We start from the raw sequence: 9116 nt of genomic DNA on the forward strand, positions 1-9116 counted from the left end.
TTCACTACTTTGTAGGTTCCAAGTCAGTTGGGGACAAATTTAGTTACCCTATCTCAGTTTAAAGGCTTGGACTGAAACTAGAATGTATCCTGTGTTGTTATATAGTGGGGCCCACTTCCACCCTGCCCCTTCATGGTGAGGACATGGTGTTATTCAGAATAGTTCATTTCCTCCTAACTGCACCACAGATTATATCCTCTTCTGATCTAGTCTTGGAGAGAGTAATGGTACATCAGTGAAAATTACAAGTGCCCCCAGAAAACTGGAATAATTCTCTTGTCTATAAGCACCTCAGGATTGCAACCCTTGGGCCTCAGCAGCTAGAATGGAAGGCCATTGTCCTGTGGTGACTTTAGCGGCTATGTATATCAAAATAGTCAGGAGGTTCTGTTGGGTCAGGACCTGCCCCAGCAGTATACAGCATCATTTGTGGAATCTGCCTGACCCATGTCACTGAAGTCTCATCATATTTCCAGGCAGGCTCCCATCCTTTCCCTTCCTCCTTGACGAGAATTCCCTCTAAGCTGCTCTTTCTAGTTAACAAATCTTTTCTGACTGACTGTCATTCCTTATAAAAAGTGAATTCAGGTTGTCTAATGATGCCTAGATAGCCACTATTTGTTTTGATTTGTGCTAAAGTCATCTCTCTCCTAAAGCCATATTTTGTTTTGTGGGATAATCCATTTTACTTCTTATTGTCATTGTGTACTAACAGGGTGAGCACAGTTTTGATGTATGTTTTGTTACCCCACGATACTGGGTCCCTCCTACTAGGGTTAGATAAGTGGTAGTCCCACCTAGATGTAATTTAGTTTGAGTATGCCATAAGGCCTTCTCCTAGAACCTTTCTTTTGTGAGGGTAGGGCCATTTCTGAGGGAATTCATACCCACCATGTGAAGTCTACAGTTTATTCCAATCAGAAATCTGTTTTCTCCTTCTCTGTTTAATAGCTTTCTTCCCACAAAAACAAATGTGAGATGTACCTGTGCACAGCACACTATGGCATGCTAGGAATGTAGCTGATATATTTTGTCCATTATAACCAGGGACCTTTCTAAGCATTTGATCATCAAGGTTGACATTTACACAGTGATCAGTCAGCTGAGAATTGTACAACACATGGTCTGATGGCCATGTGGAGAAGGGTTCCTGGAAATTTCTTCCCAAATGAGATCTTTTGTAGTAGAAGCAACCTGAAAAATGAGACAAATGTTACTGCTACATTTGGTCCAGTTTATCATCACATCATATGACCAAAATATTTCCCAGTGCATTGCCACTCGGGATTGCATGCTTCCATTTGACCTTGACAGGTTCCAAAAGTGGGGTTGGTTTTGGCAAACATATGACTTCACCATTTTGTGCATCTGGCATAATTTCGTTAAGCTACAATATCATTCTCTAGCTGTGAGCCTCTCTTGAGGCACCAATGTAATATCACATTTCCCTTATTGTATAACCCAATTATTTATTCATTTGTTCACTCTCAGCTACTATTTCTTCTTTTCTCCACTTATCATTGATTTGAATCCAGTTTCCCTCTTTGGAAGGGACATTCATTTCTGCCACTGTGCTGTGACAGATTGCTGAGAGCAATACCAGTTTAGCAAGTGTCCCTCAGTCCATTCTCTGACATGTAGGGTCTGACTACATAGGCGTTGAACTGGTGGGCCTCCTCAACCAATAGGCAATATAGCTGCATTCACCGTCAACCCCAGTTTTGCCAGATGGAGTGAAAACATCTGTATCCCAGCAGGCTTTCAGAATTCTGGCCTCAATGTCTAAAAGTAGAGCTACGGTTTCTTGCTTAGGGATCATCCCTGCTTCTGGCAACCACAATTGCTGCCTTGACCCTGGGACAACAGCATAAGGTAGGAAAACAGAATGTCAAGATAATGAGGGGGAGAATTGTATACAGTACCAGGATCCTCCCTCACCCTCTTTCCCTCAAATCTCCCAGAAATGTGGAGGATGCTGTTGAGTGGGGACTCCTCCTTGGCATGTCAGCTAATCCTTCCTTACTTTATCTCTTCCCATCTTAGATGACAAATATTTAAATTTCCTGTTCTAATTTTCTATCAAATCATTACTCAGAGAATGATATGCAACATAATATTTCTATTTGATATATGTTTTTGCCCATTGTTGGCAGTATGGGCTGTAAAGTGCAGTCTTTGTCCTAAAGAAATGCAGTGTGGTGGTCCAAACGGTACAGCCTTCACTCCTTTAATCATGGCTTCCTTTAGTTCACTGAACATGTTTATAATGGCTACTTTGAAGCCTTGTCTGTTAAATCCAATATCTGGTCACTCTCACAGGTGGTTTCTGTTGCCTGCTTTCTTCTAGAGTAAGGGTCGTACTTCCCTGTTTCCTTACATGTATTATAATTCTTTTGTTGTAAACTCAACATTTTAGATAAAACTCTGGGTATTGGTACCTTTCTCACATCTGCTCTGCTGCTTTTTATTGTTATTTGCTTACTTACTTTTTATTGAGTGGCTGGATCATCTTAGTGAAATCTATTCTCCCATCCACCAGCACATCAGTGTTGGGAGTTAATATCAGAGGATGAGCCTTCTCAGGGGGTGACACCTTGGGTATGCCTGCAGTCACCCTGTGATGACAGTGGTTGTGACAAGGCTCTCTTTGCCTGTCTATTTCCATAACCACACTCAGCTGTTAAACTCCACTGTTGTGGGCTGATTGGTCTCTTGTTTTCAACAATGCTCTGGGGTATAAATTACTCCAGACAAAAATCAACCAAATTTGGGCTCCATTGAAGGTATCCAACAGAGGTCATTGTCAAGCTCCCTTGTGACCCCCAGAGGGCCTTTCTCAGCTATTTCTTTCTCCAGTTCTTTCCTGAAAACTAGCCAGCCTGCAGATTAGCCTATATCTTCAATGGATCTGGCAATCTCTTCCCCCCTGCCTTTCCACACAACTTCCACTGTTTTGAGAGCACCCTTAGGTTTGAATTTCTCCACAGTCTTGCAAATGGAGTCAGTTTCTTTGGGAGAGATTACTAGCTACTTGATAGCTGGCCTACTTCTACCTTAATGTAAATCTCTGAGTCATAATTTTGTGACTGGTTGTGGGGACAATAGCATACTTCTCCCTGAAATCTCCATTTTAGGAACTGGGCTCCCAGTGTGGTGGCAGGGACAGTAGCCTCAGGTGTTTTTGACTGACTTTGTGTGGAGAGGGACCACCACATTAGAGCTGTAGCAAGGGCCCCAGTATTTTAGAGATGTTGTGCCCAAAGAAGAGTCTTTCTTTCAGGAGTGGACGTTGGGCAGAAGAAGGCATCCCCCACTTTCTGTCTCACTCACCCAGAATTTAGCCTTAATAGCAGTTTGCTCCAGGGCAGGAGAGGAAATGCTGAGGTTTTTCAGGTGGGATGAGAAATGCTGCTGTCCTGCCCCTCCTGGAAGATGGCCCTCTGATAGTGAGTTATGGGGAGGGGAACCCCGTGGTCTTGGCAGCGTGTGTCTACAGTGGAATTTCCTTCTCCACGAGGTGAGGAGGGGAAGGGAGGCAGCTGATCTTGGTTCAGATAACACAGACTCTTGCTCTTCATACTGAATCTTAGTAGATTTTCTTGTATAAATCTTTCTCGATTTGCTATATGTCCTTAGGGCTATTTCCAGAGACCTTAACTGGTTGTTTAAAAATAACTTTCACTAGTTTCCCTGTGGAGCATGTTCACAAGAGCTTGTCACACTGTCATACCAGAAGTAGGATTCCCCATTAATGTATTTTTTCTACATAATTTACTGTGAGATGACAAATAAAAATGGCAAGCAATAGGATATATTGGAGTATATGCGGAAGACATTTGGTATAAACCTAATTCGGCCTGACTTTGTTTTTTCCAAAGGGGCCTGACTGTGGCTATTGTATATCTGCTTAGACATTTCCTATGGCCAGAACAAAGGCGCTTGAGATAAAGGTGCAACTTCCCCCTACATTGGCATTTCCTTAGGGATAAACATCTTTCCTTAGGCTAGGAACTGATTGCTGCACTCACCTTTGACCACCCAGCTCACCAGTGACCACTCAGCTGGAGACAACAGACTGACACCCTGCTGTGTTCACTGTGACAGAAGAACTACCTGCTGTCTCATCAATCCCTGTGCCGACAGAGCAGTCTCGCGACTATCGTAAAAGGGACATTTCAATCCTATGTGAAACATCCTCTCTGGGGGTATATAACCACTCTGTTCACCCCACTTCTTTGGTGCCCTTTATTCTTTCGGGAAGAAAGGCCCCTGGTTATAATCCTCAGATTTAAGCTCAGAATAAACTCACCCAAATTTTCATTTATAGATTGGTTACGGATTATTTTCCTCGACAGAGATAAGGTAATCATTGTCAAATAAAAGGTTAATTTTCATCAAATGCTTCTTTTTATCTATCTTCTTGACTAATTCGTCATTTTTCCTTCCCAAATCGTTGCATGCCACATTTGAGGGAGGGGAGGTTTTGATTACCATAGCTGAGGACTGGAATGTTCATCTGCCACTACATTTGAGATGTAAATTTTGGTCCTCTTGTCACCTGCTCTTGTGGTCTAGTAGTTATTTCAGAACCATCCTCCATGATAAGTTTGGAAACATTTATTTTGATCACCTTCATGCATCTTCAAAACTCATGGGCTTTGTGGCACCTTGCAGAGGCTGTCAGCAGGGCCTGCAGTGTCCACCACCTCCCTGCCTGCATGGCGGGGCCTCAGGCAGCTTCCTCTCTCAGCAGGTGCACTGAAAAGCCCTATCAAGGTTTTAACCTACAATACTTACAATTTAGTGACAGAAAAGGATTTTCTTTTACTTTAATCTCACAATTGGAAGCAGTATATTTTAAGGATTTGATATGGGATTTAAAGATATTATCGAGTTTGTCACAGTTTGAAAATCCCATTGAAAAGAAAACAATCATATTTTATTATTTAAAAAATCGATATTTATTTTCATCTTATGTTGCCTTTAGAGATCAGGGATTCATCATTTAATGACGTTGAAGTTTATAATTGCAAACTGTTCCTTCTTTTTCATATTGATACTTTACATTTCTTTTTAAATACATATTTTTCAGTAAGAAATCCAGGAATCCCCAGTAAGAAAGCAGGAATCCAGGAATGCCCACATCTTCTTGTGAGAAGATGGCAAAAAGATACTTCAAATCAAATTGCAGAGCAATTTAATACCAGAGAATCAGTGAAATTTGAGAGGGAATTCATGTGTGGTGGTATGAAGATGAGAAATGGGCATAGTGGTTATCAAACTGACTGAGGAGAACCAAGAAAGGAAGAAGAAAACAGTAACACACACTCTTATACAGCACTTTATACTTCAAGGGAGAAGAGAGGCCAGAGAGATTTCAAATGAGATTATTGAAAGAAGGATGACTTGGGCTCCGAATATCTGAGGAATTCTCAGCTTTAGGATTCTTCTGTGTTATCAGTCTATAGAATTCCCTTTCTTTACAGGGTAAGGATTTACTTGTTATAAGAATTCCAAATTGTTTTTCCACACTCTCTTTCTTGGGTGTTTCCTGCAGAAATGCCAATAAAGGCAATGGTCTAAACTTTCCCTCGCTCCTGTCTTCTGCCCTTGACCACCCTCGTGTCTTGCCCACGTGGCCCTGCATGCTGTGCCCTGCCTCTTGTCTCCAGGACCTGGGAGTATAATCAAGTGTTTTTCCTGAGGCTCCTCATTAGTACTTTGATGAGTAGAATAAGTAATTTAAAAAGGTCCAATATTTATAAATCTTTCAAATTTGAAGTCTTATGCTTTTTGAATCATCTCTAAGAATCTTTACTTACCCAAGGTCATGAAGATATTCATCCACTTCATTTTCTAAAATCTATATGGTTTCAGGCTATAGGTTTAGATCTATAATATTATTTTTTTATTGTGGCATTTATCATGGCAAAAGGCAACAGCGCCACCCAACATATTCACAGGGACCCAAGCCCTCCCCCCTGCCGTGATGATCTCTGCTGTGTGTCACACTGGCCTCTCCTTGCACAGTGGTCTCCTCAGTGCACCCTTGACCTCTGTGTTTCTCAGGCTATAGATAGCAGGTTCTGCATAGGGTTGAAGAGATTGTAAAACAGGGAAACCATCTGCTTCTGCTCCTCCTGATGGCAGGGTTTGGGTGCCATGTACCTCCTGATGGCACTGCCAAAGTAGAGCCCAACCACTCAGAGGTGGGACAGACAGGATTTCACAGAAGTAGTTGATTTCATGAGGCCCACAGAAGGGCAGCCTAAAAATGAGAACCAGTTGAATCAGATCCAGGATGAAGATAAATGCTGATTAATTGACGACTAGTACCAAGCACACTTCTAGCTCATGATGACAGTGTAACGTAGGGGGTGGCAGATTGCCACAAATCGATCATAGGACATCACCACCAACATCAGGCACTCTGTGTGAGCAAAATCTAGGTACAAAAATGTCTGCATAATGCAAGGAACAAAGAAGATGGTCCTTTTCTGGCTCACAAGATTTGCCAGCATCTTAGGACAGACACTGTTGGAACATAGGACATGTCAATGATGGCCAAGTAGGAGAGGAAGAAGTACTTGTGGGTGTGAAGTCTAGAATCTAAGCAGATAAGCCGCAGGATGACCCCGTTCCCCAGAATGGTGAGGGTACAGAAGAGAGAGAAAAATCCAAAGATAACTAACTCCAGTGCTGGGTCCCCCTGGAATCCCAGCAGAGTGACTTCTGTGATCTGCGTCTGGTTACCTGCCATGCTCCTGTGGCAGAGACAGACCAGTCCATGTCCACGACAGGAAGGTCAGAACTGTAGGCCAGTCAAGACACAAAATATTTACTGAATGTTGCGGAGTACTTAGAAATACATCACTTTGGATAGATTTTCTATAATTTATTTTTAGGCATGTTTTAGAAATTAAATCGGTATGCTCATACAACTTAGGTAAAAATTCCCCTTTTATCAATGGGATAATAGGATATACGATTTATTATAGAAATAAAATATAAGATCATAGGATCAATTATTATATACTCTACTGAATAGGATCTACTCACGTGCCCATATGTTGTTTCAGAGAATTCAAGTATTCTGGCTTCCCTTCCATGAGTCCTGATTATTAATGTAGTTGGGGGAGAGAAGACCCTGAGACAACATCTGCAATAGGAGGGAGTATCATATTCTCGGCTTTCTTGTCTTCTTGGTCCAAAGTGTGAAGTGATTAGCGTCCTCTCTTCTTTATATGTTGCTCATTTACCTATTTACCTTCTCATATGCTTTTCTAACCACTTATTTCAGATTTCAAATCTTTCTAAATAACTTCTTAGTTTCCTATTGTCTTTCAAACTTTGTATGCCCCTCCTTTTCAGCAGCTAATAGTCCCTAGATGCATCTTCTGGTACGTCTGTTTCATCTTCAGTGTTTGTAGTTTTATTCTGAGCATTTTCTTTACTTTGTTATCAGCACTTGATATTGAAATTTAGGCATAAGTAAAACAACATTTGACTACATGCAATGAGCACATGTACAAATCTTAAATTCAGTTAAACATGACATTTCTGCAGCCTTTTTAAGGGGGAAACTCAAAAGGGGAAAGTGAATTCACATTACTGTGGGTGAAGTTAGAAATGACAGATGTATTATAGCTGTAATTTTGTTTGGTTGTTTTGTTTTTTCCCTTTCATCACTTAATATAGAGAGAAATCTCAGAGCTTATCTTGTTTTGTGGTGAGACAGAATTGTTTGTTGTCATGATAAATTCCCATTGTCATCCAATCCCCAGAAGATTCCTTTCTCATCACCTGCTACCAAGCGTGGTAACTGCTTCCTACTGTTCTGATGGACTCTGAGCAGCCCTCAGGAGCATCAGTTGGTTTGTTCTTACTAGATATAGACATTTCAAGGCTTTCAACATCTATTGCCAGATTAGGGGTAGAAAATTTGCACCAATTCCTGCCTCTGATGCTGTGTGAGAATCATGCCTCTTTCCCACAGGGTCACCAATACTACAAATGATCAGTTTTAACCTTTGCTAATTTTGAATGTAAATAATTTTATACAGTTTAAATTTACATTTCAACGATAACTGAACACATATTCCTTGAGTGCATCATGTTCCAGCCTCTGTTGGAAGCTCTGGAGGCACAGCAGTGGATCAGGGAGATATTCTGAAGGGGAGACATATTCTGAGCAAGTAAGTGGTCTATCTGTCATCCATCCCTCACATTTCCATGGAGGGGAGGAACCTCTCTACCCCGGATGAAGCACTTTGGGATTCACCCGCCCTCTCTGTCCTCTAGTTGACATGAGTTGTGAAACAGGAAAAAGGCACTGAGGATGGCCCTTCTCTGCTCTCCTGTTTGGTCAGAAACATTTCTAGCCTTCCTGTTACAGCCTGTGGGAGCATGTTCTGTCCCCTTTGGGGGTGGGGGTGATCTAATGGCTGTGACTGTAATTTAGAGAGAAATTTTATTAAAGATATAAACTATGTTTTCCAATAGACATCACTAATAAAACATATTTTAAAAATTTCTACCTGATTCCTGTGTCTATTTCTCTATTTTCTCAGACCTGGAGCAAGGAGAGGTCACGGTTAATTACCACCCCTAAAATACCAGGAGTAAACAAATTAAGAAAATATTCGTTGAGAGTGAAAAGTTCTGTGAAGGGAATAAACAGGGTAAATGATAGACAGCGACCCGGTTTGAAAGAGCTCCTATAGATGGGATTGTCAGGAAAGGTCTCTCCAAAGAGGAGACACATGGGTGGAATCTAAACGATGAAGGAGAGTCCACCCTGCCTGCAACCAAGTAGACCGCTCCTTGCACAGGGAACAGTAAAGGCCAGTCCCTGGGCAGGAAGGATGTGGTGAGTTCTAGAAATAGAAAAGATCCAATGTCCCCACACCGTAGGAACCAAGAGATTGTCCATATTCATTTTACTCCTGTTTATATTTTTAAGAATTGGAATTGACATAGAAGTTCATAAATTTCAGATGAATTAAAATATTTGGCTACTCTTGTAACACAGAATACCATGCCGCCATTAAAAATGAAAATAAAGATCTTATAGTGAAAGGAAAAACTATCCAGATAAAGTCAAAGCATATGTCCAT

General features: G+C 41.3%; 1 pseudogene; it reads right to left on the reverse strand.

Moving 5' to 3' along the window:
• Positions 1 to 6006: 6006 nt before the first annotated feature.
• On the reverse strand, positions 6007 to 6760 carry LOC124234599 (olfactory receptor 2A5-like; annotated as a pseudogene).
• Between the last annotated feature and the right edge of the window lie 2356 nt (positions 6761 to 9116).

The sequence above is a fragment of the Equus quagga genome, unplaced genomic scaffold, assembly GCF_021613505.1.
Source record: "Equus quagga isolate Etosha38 unplaced genomic scaffold, UCLA_HA_Equagga_1.0 95586_RagTag, whole genome shotgun sequence".
Lineage (NCBI taxonomy): Eukaryota > Metazoa > Chordata > Mammalia > Perissodactyla > Equidae > Equus > Equus quagga.